Consider the following 7,877-nt stretch of genomic DNA (forward strand, 5'->3'; position numbering starts at 1 on the left):
AGAAAAACAGAGGAAAGTAAAAATGAATTATGGAAAAGGGTTAACCTTTCAACTATTGACACTATACATGAACAAGAATTAATGTTAAATAACCAACTTGAATTAATAGAAAAAATCATATCCGAAATAAAAACGTATGGAATGAATGGTGATGATGATGATGATGAATTAACACAAGATGACTAACGATCATTGAGTCCTAGGGTTACAAACCAATCGCTCTTTGACCATTCCAATGTCAGCTGAACACCATATTGTTGCTTCTCCAGCCGGGATTCTGCCTTAGAAGCTTTCAGGCATAATCCCACGAGTACCTACTTAATAAAACTTATAGAAATATAAAATAGATATTGATAGTACTACCATCATTAAGTTGAAATTTGTATCCATATAAGGGGATGGCATTGTCTACTTCTGATCATATTACTATTTTCTACCTTGTTTCTATTTATCAATGATAACTGATCGTTTTCAAGCATAATAATATAGTAGTCACTGTTTATACTTCTTTTGTTTTGTATAGTCGGAGTTGCTACTATCCCAAAGATTTCTCTTTCACAGAAACATATTAAGGATAAGAGAGCTGTGTCCCCATATGATGGGTACTGGTCTAATTTTCCTGGTGTGGATGAATCTGTTCCATTATTATGATTATAATTATTATTGGTTTTGCCGTTTAAGCTTTTAGAACGAATGAACATATCAATATCATTTATTTGATGAGGGGGTATATTGAAAGCCCCAAATTCTTTCACCACGTCATATATGGTATAAGGTTTGATAGATATCAGTCGACTGTATTGCTGTTTGACTATTCCATCATCATAATTTGTCTTATAACTCTTTCTTTTCCTTCCCAAAGCATTATAAACAGCCCAGTTATCTATCAGTATGGCTCTCATATCTGAATATTTAGGGTATTTATTGACAATATATTTATATGACTTACTAACACCATATATATTTTTAGATAAAACACAGTCATAATACGTTAAAATATGTGTAAAATATTGACACATGTTCAATAAAGTTAAAACATTTTGAATATATGATCGTTTTCCTGCTGTCCATAAAATAAGAATATTGTGTTTGTTGGTGGCTTTCATATAATCTAACATCTCATATAAAAATGGCCGTGTATATACTGAGGGAAAACTATCTGACAAATTCAGTTGTAAATGTTGTTGTTCATCATATATGGCTAATGTATTATCGAAATCAAAAACAAGAAGAGCTGGTGCTCTTTTTTCCTCGTTAAGATATCGTACATATTTATAAAAAAACATATCTTGAGTAAAATCTTCAGTATTTAACATTTGTTTACTGTTAAAATAATTATTAATATTATCATTATTATTATTATTATTATTGTCATCATTGTTTATTGGTGACAATATATCAGTAGTAATTGTAGATGTTGCAGTGGATGTAGTTGTTGTTGTTGTTGTTGTTATTGTTGACGTAGTGTCACTAGTTGTAATAATTACATTAGTATCACTAGTTATATCAGAAGGAAAATATGATAAAAGTGGCTTAGTAGTCATATTCCACGACATTGTTTTCTTATTTTTTAAAAATTAATTAAATTGTTTTTTTATTGGTCTTTGCAGGTAACAATTGGTAACATGGGATGCCCGAATAATGTGGAAGGAACATGTTTTATTACTTCTTCAATGAAATGTTTGTTAGAGTGTCGCATTTTCTCAGTGGGAAGTATATTTTTATCAAGTAAACATTTTAAATGAATCATGGCATGAACAATAATAACACAGACGTTAAGAGCTGACATTACCATTCCATTTAGACTAGTGTTGAACATTTCTCCATTAGACATATTTACAAATGTATTATATAAAATACGATGGGAACCTAACACCTTTTTCTGAGGTTGGAAGAAAACGTGCTCAGATTGGGGACTTGTTTATTTTATAATGGTAAATAATAAATTGATATATAATGAATTAATATATAATAAATTAATTTATTATATAAATTAATAAATAATAAATTAATAATTAATAAAATTATTATTATATAATAAATAATAATAATAACAAATAGTATAATGATAAGCAATTATTTTTAATGAATCAAAGCTAATTAGGATGAATGATAAATAATTATTGACTAGTGCATAACAATAAAGTATTAAGGAATAATTATAATGAATAATCCTTAATGATAAAGGAGAGATCAATTACAATTAATAACTACATCCATAGGTAGTAAATGAAAGTTGCATTAATTAGACTAATTACAATTCATGGGAATATTTCTTAGCTATCTGCAGGCTTATCACTTTGGGGGTTCCGGCGGAGCACCCCCAAAGATACAGCAAATGCTTAGCATGCTAGAGCAAGTGCCCCTTGAGCACATCTGTGGGCCGTCCCTTTCTAAATTAAAACAGGGGATGCAGAGGATCCCGGGAGGAGGGTGGGCGTTATGTAAGAGCAGCTGCTGTCTTGTGAAAGGGGCCCACGCCATCTCCGTCCCGGTTTATATAACCTCGGGTCAATGCGCGCGCAGCTTGGGCGCGGATAAAGTCAGCTTCCAGACATACGTTTTCTTCCACTCAGAAAACCCACCGTTTTGGGAAACAGTGTTCTTTTTTCTGAGGTTGGAAGAAAACGTGCTCAGATTGGGGACTTGTTTATTTTATAATGGTAAATAATAAATTGATATATAATAAATTAATATATAATAAATTAATTTATTATATAAATTAATAAATAATAAATTAATAAATAATAAATTAATAATTAATAAAATTAATATTATATAATAAATAATAATAATAACAAATAGTATAATGATAAGCAATTATTTTTAATGAATCAAAGCTAATTAGGATGAATGATAAATAATTATTGACTAGTGCATAACAATAAAGTATTAAGGAATAATTATAATGAATAATCCTTAATGATAAAGGAGAGATCAATTACAATTAATAACTACATCCATAGGTAGTAAATGAAAGTTGCATTAATTAGACTAATTACAATTCATGGGAATATTTCTTAGCTATCTGCAGGCTTATCACTTTAGGGGTTCCGGCGGAGCACCCCCAATCCCGCGATGGCCAGCGGGAGAAGGATTAAGGAGAAGGGGGTCCTTACTCTTACTAGCATGTAGACTGGGCAAAGGATTAGCTGCGGACAGCGGGACACTTGGGGACCGGCGCTGCACCCCCACCGCAGGCCAGCTGGCCGGACCCCCCCCCCCCAAAGGGCGAGGCCCGCTGGTCGCAAGTAGGCCTCAGAGTGGCAGTGCAACAACATCCCGGGCGTAGTCAGCTGGGTGTTCCAGCTGGTTGCTGGACCCGCCGTTAACTCCGATGGCTAGCCCGTCAAGAGAGCCGAGTGGCCCTGTCAATTCTAAAGGCAAGAGGGCGTGGTCGGCTGAAGGCGAGCCTAGCTCTGCGAGGGCGGCGCGAATTAATCGCCCTGAAGTGTTGCCTGTTCACTGGGCACGGGCCGGGTAGAACTTGCCGGGGGGCGCTCGTTGGGCTAGGGTATGCGTGCGTCCTGCACTGCGCTTGCAGGATCCGAAGAGTGTTGATTCCTGACCATGTAAGCGATACCTGGTCCAGTCGGAGCGTGCGTCGATTTTTTGTCGCGTAGATCACCTCCCCCGGGCTGAAAGATATAAGGCAGTAAGGGTGGGCAGAAGTGGCATGCAGTGTTATCGTGACAGGCAAGGGCACAGACGAGAGGGAAACCCTAGCTGAATCAATACGGAGACGAAAACGGGGGGAGGGAGCCCGGCACAGAAATTAAGGGATTCCTTAATTAACAATCCTGGATGAATAAAGAGTTTTCCGAATAATTATACTGTAGCAATGAAGGGGGCTAACAATTCTAAGAATCTTCCAGCAAACGGAAGGGGGAAGTACCTTTGCTAAGAGCAAAGGTTGGAGAAAGCCAGTAGGGGAGCAGCAAAGAAGCACAAAGCAACTATAAACAGGGATAATACGAAAGTATAAATCTTGAATATAACAATACATATACCAAGAACGGGTATATACAATAAAGCAATATATACATAAACCATAAAATGGAATAAGAACCAATTCTTAAAGCCAAAACTATAACATGCTTGTGTCCTAAGCAGATGTAGAATGTGAGCGGGGAACATTACCCTTGGTCTCCATCCCATCTCTGCCTCCAGACGGGTGATAGGGCTGGATAGAAGCCAAGGAGTCTGCCTTAAGTGGCCGCTGAGTGTAGTCTTGTGTTGTCAATGAGCGTCCGCAAGCCGCAGCTAGTGCGCCGTGAACTTCGGCTACATCTTTTAGAACAGGAGCAAAGTGAAATCGACGGCAGGGAACCGTCATCCAGTAACTGTAATAAGGAATAATATTAAGAATACAATGTCGTAAATAATCGTACAATGTAAGAATACAATGTAATATCGTAAATAACCGATGACGGCAAGTGCCGCAGAATGGAAGAAAAATAAATTGCTGGGCGCAACTTCGGGTGGAACGCTTCAGCTGGAGGTTCCTGACTGAAGCATCGGCTGCCGGGAAGCCTAAGATGGAACTGGGGTGTTAGCAGCTGTAACATCGTCTGCTGAAACTAGCCGAGTCTGTGAGGGCGCCCGCTGCAACAGCTACGGCCGAGCCACCAGCTGGCCCATCCTCTGCAGGAACAACACCGGCTGGGACGACGTCGTTGTAAAAGCCTAACAATGTAATAAATTATATTACACGAATAATCTTAAATAAAATGGTGTAAATAATAAAATTATAAACCAATTATAACTAATTAATTATAAATTGCAAAACAAAGTATGCTCAAAATGAAGCTGGACTATAACTCGTTAGAGAAACGGGATTAACACTGAGCCGAGGTAAATACAACCAAATACAATAACGAAAAGGAGTGAAAAAAGACACGTCAGCTGGAACTTCGCGACCAGCGGCCTAGGAGGCCGCTGTGACATCCGGGCTACACCGGGCAGACAACACGTCTGGGTAAACCAGCGGCCTGGGAGGCCGCAGTGACATCCGGGCTACACCGGGCAGACAACACGTCTGGATAAACCAGCGGCCTAGGAGGCCGCCTATTTTTATGACCAAATAAATATAAAACTGAAAACATCGCCGGCTTAACTCGTCACAGGAAGGACGTCGGCTGGGAACCAGCAGTACCTTCCGACTAAATTGAGGAATAAACTGAAAGTTTAATCGCGGCAGAAAAGTTAAATAAAACGTGGAGCAAACGCAATGCATAAATTGCAGTAACAAATTGCTGAGGGAATTGACTCATAAAACAAGTGCAGGAATAATCTAAAGTCAAAGGCTTGCTCCATGCTAAATTGAAGAAAACTTTAGTCTTAATACACGTCATGACTGGGAGACTAAGGGTATAACAAGTTATTTTAGTAAGCGTTTGGTTAATGATGGAGGAACGTAAGTCACCAAAACAGGAGCGGGCTCCCGTTCACTAAATTGACATGAAAATACGAATTCTTTTACGAATAGATTTTTTTTTTTTTTTTTTTTTTTAAGGCAAGAGGTGTAAGCAATGCTATCAATTCCTAAATTTGCCGCGTAATGAAACTAATCAAGCTGAAAGTCTAAATAAAGGAATGTAATAAAATTGAACAGAATTAATTAAAAATGACCGCAATAATTAGAATTAAATCCATTACTCGTAAAATCTTTTGTATATATGTACCTTACCTAAATAAACATTTGATTTGATTTGAAGTCGCTCAAGCGGCAGACCGCACGGCCAGGCATTAGGCTGGACGCTGAAAACTTGGGATGGTGAAGGGGCCCGCGTAACCAGGCACAACAGGCAGACCAACATCTGGTACACGCGACCAAGGAAAACACGGGAATATTGTGCTACAGCATTCGAACGAAACGTGGTGGAATTGACGTACCGGGCAACACCGGCCAGATGAAAACGTCTGGGTACGAACGTGCCGGCTATACCAGCCGGACGAAACGTCTGGGAGCAAAAGTACCGGGCTACACCGGCCAGACGAAAACGTCTGGATACGAACGTGCTGGCTATACCAGCTGGACGAAACGTCTGGGAACAAATGTACCGGGCTACACCGGCCAGACGAAAACGTCTGGGTACGAACGTGCCGGCTATACCAGCCGGACGAAACGTCTGGGAACAAATGTACCGGGCTACACCGGCCAGACGAAAACGTCTGGGTACGAACGTGCCGGCTATACCAGCCGGACGAAACGTCTGGGAACTATTGTACCGGGCTACACCGGCCAGACGAAAACGTCTGGGTACGCAAGGGCGATGTAAAAAACGGGAAATTTGCTGAGGAAACTAAACGTAAATGCAGGGCCAGAATAAACTTAAAGCGAGAGGCAAGGGCCCGATCCCTACAACTATCACATCCTAGCTGACTTTACGTAATAACTTAAAGGCAAAGCAGAGGATAAACAAACCTAAATGTAAAGCCAGCAAAGAAACACGCAGCTTGACACTGCATAAAATTCATTAATAAATTAAGGAAACTTATGGAAAAACAAGTCCATAAAAACAAAGCTAGGGGCCGGAGGCCTGTGACACTGCAGCTAGCCTAACCTAGCTAACTTTACCTAATAACTTAAAGGCAAAGCAGGGGATAAACAAACCTAAATGTAAAGCCAGCAAAGGAACACGCAGCTTGACACTGCATAAAATTCATTAATAAAATAAGGAAACTTATGGAAAACAAATCCATGAAAACTAAGCTAGGGGCCAGAGGCCTGTGACACTGCAGCTAGCCTAACCTAGCTAACTTTACTAACTTATAGGCAATGACCAAAAGTTAAAACAAACCTAAATGTAAAACCAGCTAAAGAAACATGCAGCTTACACTGCATAAATTTCAGTAGTAAATTAAGGAAACTTGTGGGAAAACAAGTCCATGAAAGCAAAGCTAGGGGCCAGAGGCCTGTGACACAGCAGCTAGCCTAACCTAGCTGACTTTCCCTAATAACTTAAAGGCAAAAGCTAAAGTTAAATAAACCTAAATGTACAACCTGCAACAGAAACATGGAGCTTGACACTGCTTTAAATTCATTAATAAGTTAAGGAAACTTATAGAAAAACTAGTCCATTAAACTTAAAGCTGGTGGCCAGAGGCCTGTGACTCGGCAGCTAGCCTAACCTAGCTGACTTTACCTAATAACTTATAGGCAATAAGCAAAAGTTAAAACAGACCTGAATGAAAAGCCTGCAAAAAAAAAAAAAATGCAGTTTGCCACCATTAAATTCATTAATAAATTAAGGAACTTATGAAAATACAAATCCATGAAAAATTAAAGCTAGGGGCGAAAGCAAAGGTAAAATTACAGTAAATCTTGTAGCGTGAGGAAACACACCCTGACTAACGGTCAGACTGTAAGGAAGGACTTATATAAAGAACGTAAATAATAAATAACGGCATAACAGAAGTCGCCCAACAGCATACCTCACGTCGACTGGGTGAGAGAGCTTAAGGACAGGGCTAAGCAGATGGGGAGGGTGAGGGGGGGTTGTGGACAGGCCTCCTCCCGAGTGTGCTTCAAATAACAGCCACCTACTGGAGAAAACCCAGTGCCCCATAACACCGAGGGTCACCTCCCCCTATAGGACCACTGCACCTGCACTTGGTCACCAAGGCTGCACCAACAGGCGTGCTTCAGGCGCGCGCGCCAACAGAGACAAACACTGGTCCGACGCGCCAACAAAACACAAACACTACCTTAAATGTTGAGAAGGGCAGGACGCCCCTAACGGGTCGCTCCGATTCGTTGTCGAGAGGAACTGTTGTAGGGTCCATGCTGGGAGAACAGTTGAGCGGGCTAAACTTCTGTGTTTACGACTCGCTGAGCAGCAGTGAGTCGTAATGTAAGAGCAGCTGCTGTCTTG

The 7,877-nt window shown here is 40.0% G+C and overlaps 1 long non-coding RNA gene across 1 annotated transcript in view; it reads right to left on the reverse strand.

The window, feature by feature from the left end:
* Positions 1-3,268: 3,268 nt before the first annotated feature.
* Positions 3,269-7,877, reverse strand: part of LOC138369822 (uncharacterized) — a 4,684-nt gene continuing 75 nt past the window's right edge. The window contains exons 1-3 of the long non-coding RNA XR_011229987.1: positions 7,711-7,877; positions 4,141-4,343; positions 3,269-3,638 (exon numbers count right to left, since the gene is read on the reverse strand). The exon at positions 7,711-7,877 is cut by the window's right edge and continues 75 nt beyond it. This is a non-coding gene — a long non-coding RNA (uncharacterized lncRNA). The remainder of the gene's footprint in view (positions 3,639-4,140; positions 4,344-7,710) is intronic.

Source organism: Procambarus clarkii, chromosome 29 (genome assembly GCF_040958095.1).
Source record: "Procambarus clarkii isolate CNS0578487 chromosome 29, FALCON_Pclarkii_2.0, whole genome shotgun sequence".
Taxonomy (NCBI): Eukaryota; Metazoa; Arthropoda; class Malacostraca; order Decapoda; family Cambaridae; genus Procambarus; species Procambarus clarkii.